The following is a 12,986-nucleotide window of genomic DNA, read 5'->3' on the forward strand; positions in this document are numbered from 1 at the left end:
GTAGAACGTGCCCTTGCTTTTCTCTGAATGGGCCCTCCATCTCCTTCCTATGCCCAAATGACTTTTGATTCCCTGACCCTTCTGAGATCTAACTTCCGAGATTTTTGTGCTCGTTCCTCTACCCAGAATGCCCCTTTCCTTTCTCCCAACACGTTCATTCCTAAGTCCTTCATGTGCTTAAAAGATGCCTCATCCCAGGAAGCCTTTCCTTCTTCCTCCAGGCTGCCTCAAATGCCCTTCCTAACCCATAGTCTCCATGCGTATCTCTCTCATAGCCCATAACCATTGATGAAATTATTGACTTAATTTTCAGCCTATTCCTCTAGACTAAGAGTTCCTCAATGGCAATAAGTATTACTACATTTCTCATTCCACCCCCCCCCCCATACTTTGAATGGTGCTCAACAGATGACTGCAGGGTGAATGTTGTTGAAGAGGCAACTGAGATGCCCCCACATTCAAAAATGTGGTCAAGTATTTAGGATTGAGCAAATAACATTCTGATCAGTCTTATAGAACTGACACTAGAACCATTATTAGTTAATTTTTGGAAGTATGGAGGGCAGCAAGAGAGCCAAGAAATGGACAAATGTTGCCTAAATTTTTTTAAAAAGATGAATTATTGAAATTACACAGGAAAGATTGATAGGTGTACAAACCCTTAGGAAGCCAATACTTATGGCGATCAATATGAACTCATGTTCATGTTGTGTCAAACTAAAAAAATTTTAAGAGGTTTATGAAGCCAGTAGATGAGGACAATATAGAGCATACTGATTTCAGAAAAAGAATGCCTAAAATGTCTTATTTGACCTTTTTTTGGCAAGATGGAGGATAGGCCCAACATAGGTGGTGGTCACTAGTGATATTCCGGGGGCTCTGTTCATGGTCCCATCTGTTGTTTCCAGTCATTTCCCCTCTTTCCTTGAACTATTCATGAAGGTGGGGCCATTGACCAGTATTTTTTTATAATAATTTTTTATTATGTTATGTCAGTCACCATACAGTATATCCTTAGTTTTTGATGTAAAGTTCCATGATTCATTATTTGCATATAACACCCAGTGGACCATGCAATACATGCCCTCCTTAATACCTATCACCAGCCTCCCCCATTCCCCCACCCCCTCCCCCCTGAAGCCCTCAGTTTGTTTCCCAGAGTCCACAGTCTCTCATGGTTCATTGACCAGTATTTTTAAAAAGAATTGGATGAAAGAGAAAATACTCTGCTTGGGGTTTAAAGAAGGTGTCCTATCTGTGCACATTTGCCTTGTCCTTTTATTCCCTGCTTGGCATACTGAGGCCATCATAGGGTCCTTGGTGGGATCTTTGGATAGGACGAAGGAGCAGATTATGAAAGCCTCTTTCTCCTTCTTCTCTTTATTTAAAAAGTATGCAAAATTTTTGGCGAAGAAATGGTTAAAAACTCAAATATTCTACCAAGAGCTATCATGAAAGATGGCATTCTCTTGTGGTATCCCACCCTACCTCCCAGTTCAGTATCCTGGAACAACCACTTTAGCTGTTTCTTTTGTAATCTACTCCTTTTCCAAGTAATATGTCTATATGACTATTTCTAGATTTATAACTTTTAGATATTATATGTTGACTGCGTACTATGGACGATGCGGGAGCAGGATAAACGAGGGCATGGTGGTGTGACAGAGCACATGCATCTCACCAGCTCCCTTCCCTTTTCCACATTCTTTGAATGCAGGTACTTATCCTTTTTGCTCCAGTGTGTTGCTCTCTAGGTCTTCTATGATTTCTAGACTTCAATTCTCTCCTGCATTGGATCCTTGATTCCTGGATTTGATGTTCTCTTCTTCCTTTATTTTTTTCCTTGTTTACATTCTTTGGTAGCTTCCTGAGAAAGGGGACACAAGGGGTACATACTTTCTGCAATCTTGCATGTCTGAATATTTCTTTATTGTACTTTTATTCTTGATTGAAAATTGGTTTGGGTATAGAATTTGCTAAGATAAGAATAATTTTCATTAGCATTTTGAAGCCATTTTTCGATATCACTGTGAAGAAGCTGTGGTGAGAACAATATCACGTACTCGCCAAATCTCTTTCTTCGTCCTTTTCGGCACACAGAACAATCTTGCTCCTCAGTGTTATTTAGAGTTAGGTCACGGCCCTAAGACTGAGTTATGACCAATGGTTGTAGATAAGAGTGGTGCACCTGCTTCAGGTTCACACAGTCCTGCAGGCTCTCTCTTCCCCTTGCAGGGTGTTCTATAAGCCACGTCTTGAAGATGGTGGTATCACAAGATGGGTCTTCTGTTCCTTAATGATTGAAGAACCCTGCCCTCTGCTTCTGCTGACTGTGATTTACTGATTGATTGATTGAAGTAGAGTTGACCTATAATGTTATATTAGTTTCAGGTGTACAACAGAGTGATTTGACAGTTCTGTGTAGACATTATTCAATGCTCACCACAGTATAGTCACCAACTGTCATCAAATGTTATTACAATATTCCTGGCTATATTCCCTTTGCTGTACTTTTCATCTCCGTGACTTCTTTATTTTTTAGCTGGAAGTTTGCCCCTCATTCTATTGTGAGTAATTGAGATTCGGGAGCTATCGTTAGTTGACCCTGATTAATAAGTAAATCATATGCCATTCTGATTCTAGTTCCTTCTTATGTGATTTGTTTTCCATGTGACCTATTTTTCTCTTTGGAAGATGGTTGGGAAGAACGGAGCAAGGATACGACATTTAAACCCGTTCCTGAAGGAAGAGTAGGAGTCTGCTGGATAGAAGGAGAAGTAGAAGCTACAGCATGGGGATGTAATAGAGTAGAGTGTGTTTGCAGAAGACTGAAAAGTCTGCACAGGAAGTCATTCATTCATGCATGCATTCTCTAAATATTTATGGGAGTGTCTACTAGTTGTCAGATACAAAACTAGGGGATGAAGAGAAAATACCCCTTATGTATTAGTGGTAGAAATAGAAATGGGAGCACCTGGGTGGCTCAGTCAGTTGAGCTTCCAACTCTTGATTTCAGCCCAGGTCATGATCTCAGGGTCGTGAGATCCAGCCCTTTGTCAGACTCAGTCCTGAGCATGGAGCTTGCTTAAGACTCTCTCTCTTCGTCTCCCCCTGCCTCTCCCCCACTGTTTGCATGCTCTCTCTCTCTAAAAAAAAAAAAAAGAAAGAAAGAAAGAAAGAAAGAAAGAAGAAAAGAAAGAAAGAAAGAAAAGAAATGTAAACAACTTAAAAAATATTTAAATATTGTCAGAGACATATAACATAGTGGTTAAGGGCATGGGCTCTGGGCATAGTCTGCCTAAATTTGAATTCTGGCTCTACCACCTGTAGCTGTGTGACTGTGAGCAAATTACCTAATTCCAGTTTATTCATATGTAAAATGAAGATGATATATTATAACAATATTCTTATTGTAAGGGTTAAAAGAAACAATGAAATGTAAAGTGCTTCATATGTATTGGTAAGACTTTAAACATATTAGCTGTTATTATTAGTACGCTCAATGTGTGGATGTAGGATGATCATAGGCTGGAAAGGACCTTTCATAAACTACGTCAAGATTTTTGGACTGTACCCTGTAGACATTAGAGGTTATTTCAATATGGAGATGAAGGAGAGATCCATTTTGAGTGCCTTGTCATTCTGCTAGCCTTATGAGACTCAATTTCAAGGGAGCAGCGATTTTCCTAAACTCTTGTAAGCCCATTACATGGTTACTCTCACTCACATGCCTGGGGCATGGTCACAAGTTCCTCGTCTTATTAAACTGACACTGGCTTCAAAGTTCATCATTATTCACTAGTTTTGATTCCCCAAGGCTAATGCGAGTCAATGTGAGTCAAATTTCTTCCTTTTATAACATTTCTTAGGCTACTCGTGATTTGATTCACTGCTTGGAGACATTTGAATGCACAGTCAGGGAGCCAGAGCCTGTCAGGGCTGGAAGGGGCTTTGGAGATGCACTTATCCAAATTCTTCGCTTTCCTGATAAAGAAGCTGAGATCCAAAGAGGTGGTGGTGATTAATTTTCCTGGAGTCAACAATGCGCCTGGCAGTAATTATTAGCATTTGGGGGTGATAAGTAATCATGACCCTCTCCTTGCTCTGAGCTTGGAACTAATAGAAAAATAAGACATAGGGATCTGACAGGAGGTGGTAAAAATATTGGCTTTCTTACTGAATGAATTTAAATTAGAGAGTACAACTTGATATGTAGTCAAATGGCCTTAGCTCTGAATATCAATACATTTGACAGGCGCTGGTGGTTGTTTACCCTACAGATATTCTTTGCCCTTCTCCCTTGCCAGCAGAGCTGGTCTTCCACATAGATGCTGAAAGTACTTCTATTCCAAGACTTCCTTATAGCTAGGAAATGATTATGGGGCCTGATTCTGGAAAGTTCTGTGTGACCTTTCCTCTCTTGAAAGAGAAATGCTTGTGACAGGTGCTTTCCTCTCCTTATTCCCTTTCTTCTTCTCCTCCTTCTCCTCCTTCTCAGCCTTCTCCTCTTTCTCCTATTTCTCCTCCTCCTCTCCTCCTCCTCCTCCTCCTCCTCCTCCTCCTCCTCCTCCTCCTCCTCCTCCTTCTTCTTCTCTTTCTTCTTCTTCTTTTGTTTTCGGACATTGTTGCTGGAGCCCGTCATGAAGGGAGGCATGTCAACATGCTCAGATAGCAGATCAGAAAAATGCAAAACACCGGGGTCCTTGATGACATTGTCGAGCAGCCACACCAAGGCCCATGTCCTTGATTCTGGACTTCTCCCTACTTAAACTTACACAGTGTTTTGTACTTGGTACTTGCAGCCAGCACCAGCCTCACTGCTAAGTCTACCTGAACTCTGACTCTCCAGGATGTTGAGTCACCACGTTTGTTTATTCCCCAATCTCACCAAATGACCAGGTAAGAGACTCAGGGTGGGAGTGTTGAGGAGAGACACCGAAGCCTGAAGTGTTCTATGCACACTCTTCTTTCTTGCCCACTATGGAAAGTGGGAATGGGAGATAAGCACCCCCTTTCCCCCACCAAACCTGATCAGAACATTGGAAGAAAAAGATTAGACTGGAGTCTAAAAATAAAAGGTCTTGTCATTCTTTAAATTGAAGAATTAGACCCATAATTTTAGGTGACAAACGGAGTTGAATTGAGTGTGTGTATGCATGTGTGGACTCTGACGGTGCTTCTAAAGCTTCACGCTTCTGGCTCTGTCTGCTTCAGGCCTCATCAGCCTTCCAGGCAGCTCCTAAAGTGGAGCGTTAACCACAGTGCTGGGCATGCCTGAAATATGCATCTTGTTTCCAGAGTGCTGGACATGAACAATGCAAAGAGGGTGAATCTGGTGACTACATCTTTGAGGCACAGTAATTTCATTGTGAAATTTTTTTCTTTAATTTTGCCTGAAGAGGAGAGGATTATTAAAATTATGTCATTGCCCATCAGGCTGTCAGAAAAGCCTGTAATCTTTTTTTTTTTTTTTTGAGAGCTACAGAACAGAAGTGATGGAAGCAAAGAGCTGGCTGCCAATCAAATCCAATTTCCATACTCTCCACATTTCTTTGATGAGATATTACAAGCTGCAAAAAGGGAAATTGTTTTTCTGCTTCCAAGAAATTGAAGTTAGTCATGAAACCCAACCAAACAGACCAAGGTGCCAAGCAGTGCCAAGAAGCATATGTATGCCCTGCCTGACCACTCACATGGAGGGATCTATTAAGACTGGGAGTGGGGCGGAGTGGAAGCCACCAGGTTCAGTGTCCTGTGGTCAGAAAGATGATAGTGTGGGAGGTGGGCACGGACCCTGCTCCTTGGCCCAATGCTTCCAAGACTGCTTGTTGCCCAGGTAAGTCCACACCCTCATGTGTGGGCCTCATACTGCACTAACGTGAAGCCGTGGCCTTTCATGATGAACACCTGCACTGACCCACTGGGGTCTTATTTAGATACGGGAGACAGCTCTTGTTGGATTGACTATTTGCTGTCCTGGAAATACTTGCCAAACTTTAATGGAGACTGAGTTGGGGGAAAGGGGGTGTAAGTGATATTTGGTGTTCCCCACAGTCATTCAATCATTTACTCGTTTACTTGTTTATTGCCTACTATGTGCAAGCATTGGGAGTGTAAGTGTGAACAAGAGAGTCATAGAGCAGCTACTTGGAGCTGAGGATCTAGCAGGGGTTGGAGGTGAGTTAACAGTACTGATGGAATTCTGGGGGTATGTGTGCTGGGGAGTGGGAGGGTTTGGGACAGGGAGGTGCCTAGAATGAGTCTCAAGGGGTTTCATTTGCAGAGATGGGAAATGCCTGATGAAGGAGAGGGAAGGAGCCTGGAGAGAGAGAGATAAAACAACTTTGGGACATCATGAGGTTGGAGTATTCTGTGACATCCAAATAAAGAGGTCATGTAGATAGTGAGGAAATCAACCAATAGTATTAAATGTTTATGTACATATTCAGCCAGTTTCAACTTTATGTTCTGGGACTAGTTTGTTTCTATCTATGGCTTGTTAACTCAGATTCATGGATTTGAGACTTTTACTTTGCTCGGTTCTTAGAGCATCTGGGGTGTAGAGCATCTACATCTCTAATCCTGGCCTAACATTTTGCCAAGGTGGGTTACTGGTACCAAGAGACACCCAGGACCCAGGGGCCATGGTTACAGAGAGAAATGGGTCTTAGGTCAGCCTTAAAAATATTGCTGCTCACTGTAACTGCAGCTGTCGTGGCTTTGAGATCTTATGTGGTCTTTCTTCCCCTCAGCCTTTGCCTGTCCAGCTAACCTATAGGCTGGTGATTCCACCCCAGCCCCCTTGCCCCAAGCCTATCCTTTACTATGAAATTCCTCCATCTCCTTGATTATTTTAGTTTCCCTTCTCTGAACCTGATCACCACTGTCTTCATCATTCAATAAAGGTCAGGGTGGGCCATCTCCACTTAGGCAAGAATTCTCGCAGTAATTTATTTTGAGGTAGGCTCTTCAGTAACGTTAAGTAAGAAAAGGATTGAGTCTTTCAAATCATGTAATCAGGCTCAGCAGATCAGAAATCTGAAAAAATAAAAACATTGTGATAAATTTCACTCCCCATCATCTTTTTAATATACTCCTCACTGCTCTAAGCTTTGAAAGTTCACATGCATCACCTGCACCGGCTCAGCTGACAAGGACTCAGATGTTCTTAGAAGATTGAGCTTATGATCCCCTCACTGTAGCTCGAGGTAGCCCCCTGGAACAGCATAACTCCGTGGCTACAGCAGCTGGACGTAGTAAAAATCAGTCAGAGCCGAATTTGAATCTTAGCTCCATCATTGAGTACCTGGAAAGCCATGGTCAATTTAACTTCTTTTGACCTCAGTTTCTTCATCAGAAAAGGTAGATAATAATACTTCATAGGATTATTGTTGTGAGAATTAATAGACATGACATATGAGAAGAGTCTAAGAGCTCAAATAAATACTCCTTGCCAGTGTGCAGCACGTCTATGGGTCCGACCGAGGCTGTGCAATATGGTGGCTACTCCATGGAGCTCCCGAGCACCTGAAATGTGGCGGATTTGAATTGAGATGTGCTGTCAATTGGTATCAATACAAATCAGAGTCCAAAGTCTTCCTATAAGAAAAAGATGCAAAAAGAGTGTGACATATTTCATTAACAATGGTTTTTATCGATTACATGTTGAAATGTAGACATTTTGGATGATATTGGGTTAAATACAATCTTATTTCTCACACTTAACATTGTAGGATTAATCACTAAAATTAATTTCACATTTTCTTTTCTTTTCTTCATATGGCTACCAGAAAATTAAAAATTGTGTATGTGTCTTGAAGTCTATTTTTAGCAGACACCTCTGCTCTGGGCATAGGGCTTACCCTGACGGACTTCCAACGTTTGAGGTTGTGAGCAAAGTAGTCACCTGGGTTACCACAGCATCCTCCCCAGCCGGCGTCCTAACTTCAACCTATCTCCTCACTGTGCCCACAGGATCTTTCTAAAACACAAACTTGGCTCCTATTTTATGTTGGAATAAAGGTTGAGTGCTTCAGAGTACCTGGCCCGGAGCCCATCTGCTGTCCTCATCCCTGTCTCTCTTCACGAACGCACTTCTGTGCTCAACCGTGATGACTCCTTATACCTTTTCAAACTCACCATACCCTCTTCCATGCTTCAGTTATTCACTCAACAGTTTTTGATAATTAACTGTGAGCTGGGCAGTATTGTAGGCATTGAGGAAGTATGGTGAGCAAGACAGACAGACGTTTTGCCCTCAATTTCAGTGGTGGAGTCAATGTCTCTGCCTGGAATGTATTTTCTCTTAACTCACTGGCGTCACCACTCTAGGAAGTCTCTCTTGGCAATGTCCCATAGTCCAAGCTCTCATAGCTTTCCACCTCCATTTTTATCATAGCATTTATCCCATTTAATGATATGTCGATTGATTTATTTTTTAAGCAACTAGTTGTTTTAATTCAAATTCTTAACAGTACTACTTAAAAATGAACTTCTTTTTTGTGCTTTTCTTAATGCAGAGTCATTACTTTTTCATTTAAAAAATTGAGATGTAATTGACATATAACACTTAGTTTTAAGTATACAACCTAATGATTTGATATATGTATGTGTTGTGAAATAACTACCACATTAAATTTTGTTAACATCCATCACCACACATAGTTACACATTTTTTCCTGTGATGAGACCTGTTAAGATCGGATCTCTTAGCAACTTCCAAATATACAATACAGTATTGTTAACGATCGTCACTATGCTGTCGAGTCCATTCCCAGGACTGACTTATCTTATAACTGGAAGTTTGTACTTGTTGACCATCCATTTTGCCCACCCCCTAAACAAAATGTTGATTTATTTTTTAATCAAACTTTCGATTTTGAGATAATTGTAGATTCACAGCAGTTGTAAGAAATAATACAGAGAAATCCTGTGCACCTTCTATTGTTCCCCACAATGTGTTTCATACTTAAAACACAACAGTGCAATATCAAGGCCTGGGTATTGACACTGATACAGTCACCCGCCCTGTTTCGATTTACCCAGTTGTACTTATTTTGTGAATGTGTGTGTATATTTAGTTCTAAGCAATTTCGTTACATGTTTTGTTCTTGTATCCATCACCCCAGTCGAGAGACAGAACATTTCCATCATCGGAAAAATCCTACATGTTGACCCTTTATAACCACACCCACTTCCCTCCTTCCCCGAGTCTCCTTGACCCCTGGCAGCCACTAGTCTGTTCACCATCTCTATTATTTTGTCATTTCTAGAATGTTCTGTAAATGGAATTATACAGTACAGAAATTTTCACGATTGGCTTTTTTCAGCCAGTGTGATTTTCCAGAGCCCCACGCCAGTCGTCACGTGGTGGTTCCCTGTAGCGTTGAGGGGTACTCTGTGCTAGGGGTGTGCGGCAGTTTAAATAAACCTTCCCCTGGTGAAGGACACCTGAGTTCTTTCCGGTTTGGAGCTACTGTGAATAAAGCGGCCGTGAACATCGGTATACAGGATTTTGTATGAAGACACGTTGCCATTTCCCTGGGATGAACGCCCAAGAGTGCGATCTCTGGCTCACATGCCCGTTGGCTTATTTATCATCTTCACTAGACCATTGGCTGAGGACAGGTGCGTGGGTCCATTCATATTTGCCTCAGGTGCACTCAGCATGTGTGCGACACATGGTCATCCTCTCTAACATCGGAAGGCCAGAAAGGAGGAAGGAAAAGATAAAGGGAAGCAGGAGCGAAATCTCTCATTACCTTCAGCTGTCCGCTATTCCTCCATGTCTCCCTACATCAGCATTTGGTTTTTTAATGAGCCCAGTGACTTCAGGGCCGGACAGGGCCTGGCACAGAGTAGCTGCTTACTAACTATGTGCTCTATTATGCAGTGAATCCTCTCAAGAGGAGAGCGGCCCTCCTCCTCTCTTTCCCCAGCCCCACTTCACTCCAGCCTCAGCCCCGGCTCACAAAGACACACGCGTGCACTCTGGAGCCGGGATCCCCGGAATCTTTTGCTGGACCAAAGCCAGCAGCGAACAAATGAGATGCTGTGGCTTCGGAGGTTAGCTAACAACAACCCTGGCCTTGTCTGTGCAACTGCCTAGGGAATTACAAATGCGGGATTTGGGGACCCGGCAGCTTTGTGGACTCGTTCCAGTGAGAATACAGGATGCACTTGAAATAAAGAATGCTTCTTCGTGACTCATTAAGCTGCTCTCGTTCCTCTCTATTAGGCATGTGTCTGCCCTGCCAGGCAAAGCTACGACCTTCAAAAGTGGAAGAGTCAGGCGGAAATAAAAACATTCCACTTCAGCGCCTAAACCATGCGCCCCTTAATCTGAAATAAATCTGTGACGACGGACAGATACTTCTTTCAGACAGTTGTGGAGAAAGGCTTGACTCGTCCTAGTAAATCAGACACAGGCTTCATTATTTTTAGTCTCGTTAAAAAAAAAGTTCCCATGGCAACCACACCATCATCTAGGGCAAATATTATCTCTTTAAGTCAATAAAATGAGGCGCGGTCCCACAAATACCCAGTGCTTTGAAAGGAAGAAATGTCTTTTCAGTAAAATTAATGTCTTCCAAGACTTCTCCGTTTGTCCTCATTTGTAAACCCAGATTTTGTTTTCCCCTGTAAATAAGGGTTATTCAAAGCAACATACAGCTTTGTAAAGTGTAAGGCTGACCTTCCTTGCATCTGTTTGCAGAAAATCACTAATTCTATTAATTCCTTGAAACACAAAGCTTCATTTGTGGCTTTTTTGTTCATCCACAGGAGGCATGATGCTAATTAATTGGACCCTTGGAGAGAACCTTGTGTATTCTGAGAGGACAATGGGGAAAAACGTCTCAGAGCATGCACATTTCTTCTCAGCTCTTAAGAGATCGTCGTAAGTTATAGAGCAAACGGCTTTGCTCCTGTGGGCCCTCACTTACACCCGTGGAAAGAGTGGGTTATTCGCTACGCGTTGGTTGGCTCCGTTAATTTGACTCCGTTCTTGGTCGGCACTGAAATTGTTTGGGATATTCATGAAGATTTATTCATATATTGAATTTTGGAATCATGATAAAGTGTATACCCCCAGAGTGTGAGATTTGGATCTTCAGAACTAGATCTTACACTCCAGACCTTTTTCATACTGAAAAACGCATTGTTAATTTTAGCATCAGTTCAAAACTCCACAGGCTGGCTGGGGAAGCAAGCTTGGGGCCACCCCACGTCTCCTGGTTTCAGGATGCTGGTCGGGTCTCATAGTCCCCAATGACTACTTCCTCTATTCTCAGGCTCACATTCCACACCCCCCCACATTTAGTACCTTTGAAATCAGGGTATGTCTAACAATGGTGTGCCATAATTTCTTATTGGCAGCTTTTTATTTCTTAGAGGTACATGATGACGATGGGAAAGAAAGAGAAACGACATTTGTTGCCCGCTTATCATGTATCAAGCACGGAGATAAGTAATTTATAGATGTTACTATTTTTAAAAAGATTTTATTTATTTATTTGAGAGAGAGAGTGCGCACAAGAGAGAGTGAGCACAAGCGGGTGGGGGGCGGGTAGGGGCAGAGGGAAAAGGAGAAGCGGGCTCCCTACTGAGCAGGGAGCCTGACACAGGACTTGATCCCAGGACCCCGGGATCATGACCTCAGCTGAAGGCAGACCCTTAACCGACAGAGCCACCCAGGCGCCCCATAGATGTTACTTTGTAGACTCCTCACATGAACCCTGAGAAGGGGGCATTTTTAGTTTTGCGGAAGGCTGGGGGTTACGAGACTCATCCAAGGTGGCACGTGTCAGAGTCGAGAATTGAACACTAATCTGGAAGACTTTATTGTAATATGAACCTTTGGATTCTCCATCTGACCTGCCCTCAGCTGTTCTGTTCATAAAAGAGTTGCCAACCTTTAAATTCTGGTGCGAGGAAGGGCCTTGTGAGTCATAGGGTACAACCCCACCATGTTACGGATGACGAATCGAGGCTGAGCGAAGTGACCTGCCCGAGTCGGTCGCAGAGGAAGCTGTGTCACTGACAGCGTGGCTGAGCCAGGGACGCGAGGTGCCGGCTCTTGAGATGCCTTCGTCGCCTGCACACGTTGCCCGCCCCCGGGCCCTCCCTGCACCAGGCCTCAGTCGCTCAGTCTGCTCTACAAGGCACCGACCCTCGGCTCATTCCTTCTCTGTCGTCATGCTCCCCCAGACGCCTCTCTGCCCCCTCCCCTGTCCTTCCCTAGCCCTAGTGAAGCCGTGTCTTGTGACTCCTCCTCCAAGGTGACAGCCAATCCATACGAGGATGAAAATAGAGCAAGATGAGGGCAGAGTCTGCAGGGCCTGCACTTGGAGAGACATCAGCCACGGCTTTGCTACCTCAGGAGAGTGACTTCAGGGGTGGGAACGTCCACGGGGACGGAAGGGAAGGTGGCCGAGGCACGGCCTTCGGTAGCCTTTGAAATCCCGCGGCAACCTCTCGCTCTGCCTGGAGAGAGGCAAGTGGCAGCGCATAGGGCAAGGATGGCAAAAAAGTGGCATCTCTACGTCATTTCCCTTTCCCACACCCACGATGAAGCCGAGGAGCTACTGTGCCCACTCACGCTCTGCCCTGTGCCCACTCAGAGGTCTTCCGAACGCAGTGTCCCAGGCAGCACCTTCCAACGCTTGGTTGTAGAGAAGAAACCAACTTACTTACCATCCCCAGTGCTGTTGAAGGCTTTGGAGGCGGGCAGATTGCAAAATAACCGAGCCTCTATTTCTCCCAATGGAAAAAGGAGAAAAAATCATTGATTTACAGAAGTGGCGTAAGATTGAGAGAGAACATATGTGAGAAGGACGCAGATTCCGCGCAGCCTCACACATAGTAGGTGCTCCGTGACGATAAATTGTCACTGGTTAATGATGTCACCAGGTTAATGATGATGGGGGTAGGCGTGAAGCTCGGCTCTGTGGTAGAAGGACATTGGCGATTGTAAAAGAAAAGTAGCT

General features: G+C 43.5%; 1 long non-coding RNA gene across 1 annotated transcript in view; it reads left to right on the forward strand.

Moving 5' to 3' along the window:
- The window catches only part of LOC123000369 (uncharacterized), a 31,328-nt gene extending 19,859 nt beyond the window's left edge, over positions 1–11,469 (forward strand). Inside the window, exons 4-6 of the long non-coding RNA XR_006408330.3 lie at positions 4,803–4,899; positions 10,783–10,897; positions 11,392–11,469. This is a non-coding gene — a long non-coding RNA (uncharacterized LOC123000369). The remainder of the gene's footprint in view (positions 1–4,802; positions 4,900–10,782; positions 10,898–11,391) is intronic.
- Positions 11,470–12,986: the final 1,517 nt, after the last annotated feature.

This window comes from Ursus arctos, unplaced genomic scaffold, assembly GCF_023065955.2.
Source record: "Ursus arctos isolate Adak ecotype North America unplaced genomic scaffold, UrsArc2.0 scaffold_25, whole genome shotgun sequence".
Classification (NCBI taxonomy): Eukaryota; Metazoa; Chordata; class Mammalia; order Carnivora; family Ursidae; genus Ursus; species Ursus arctos.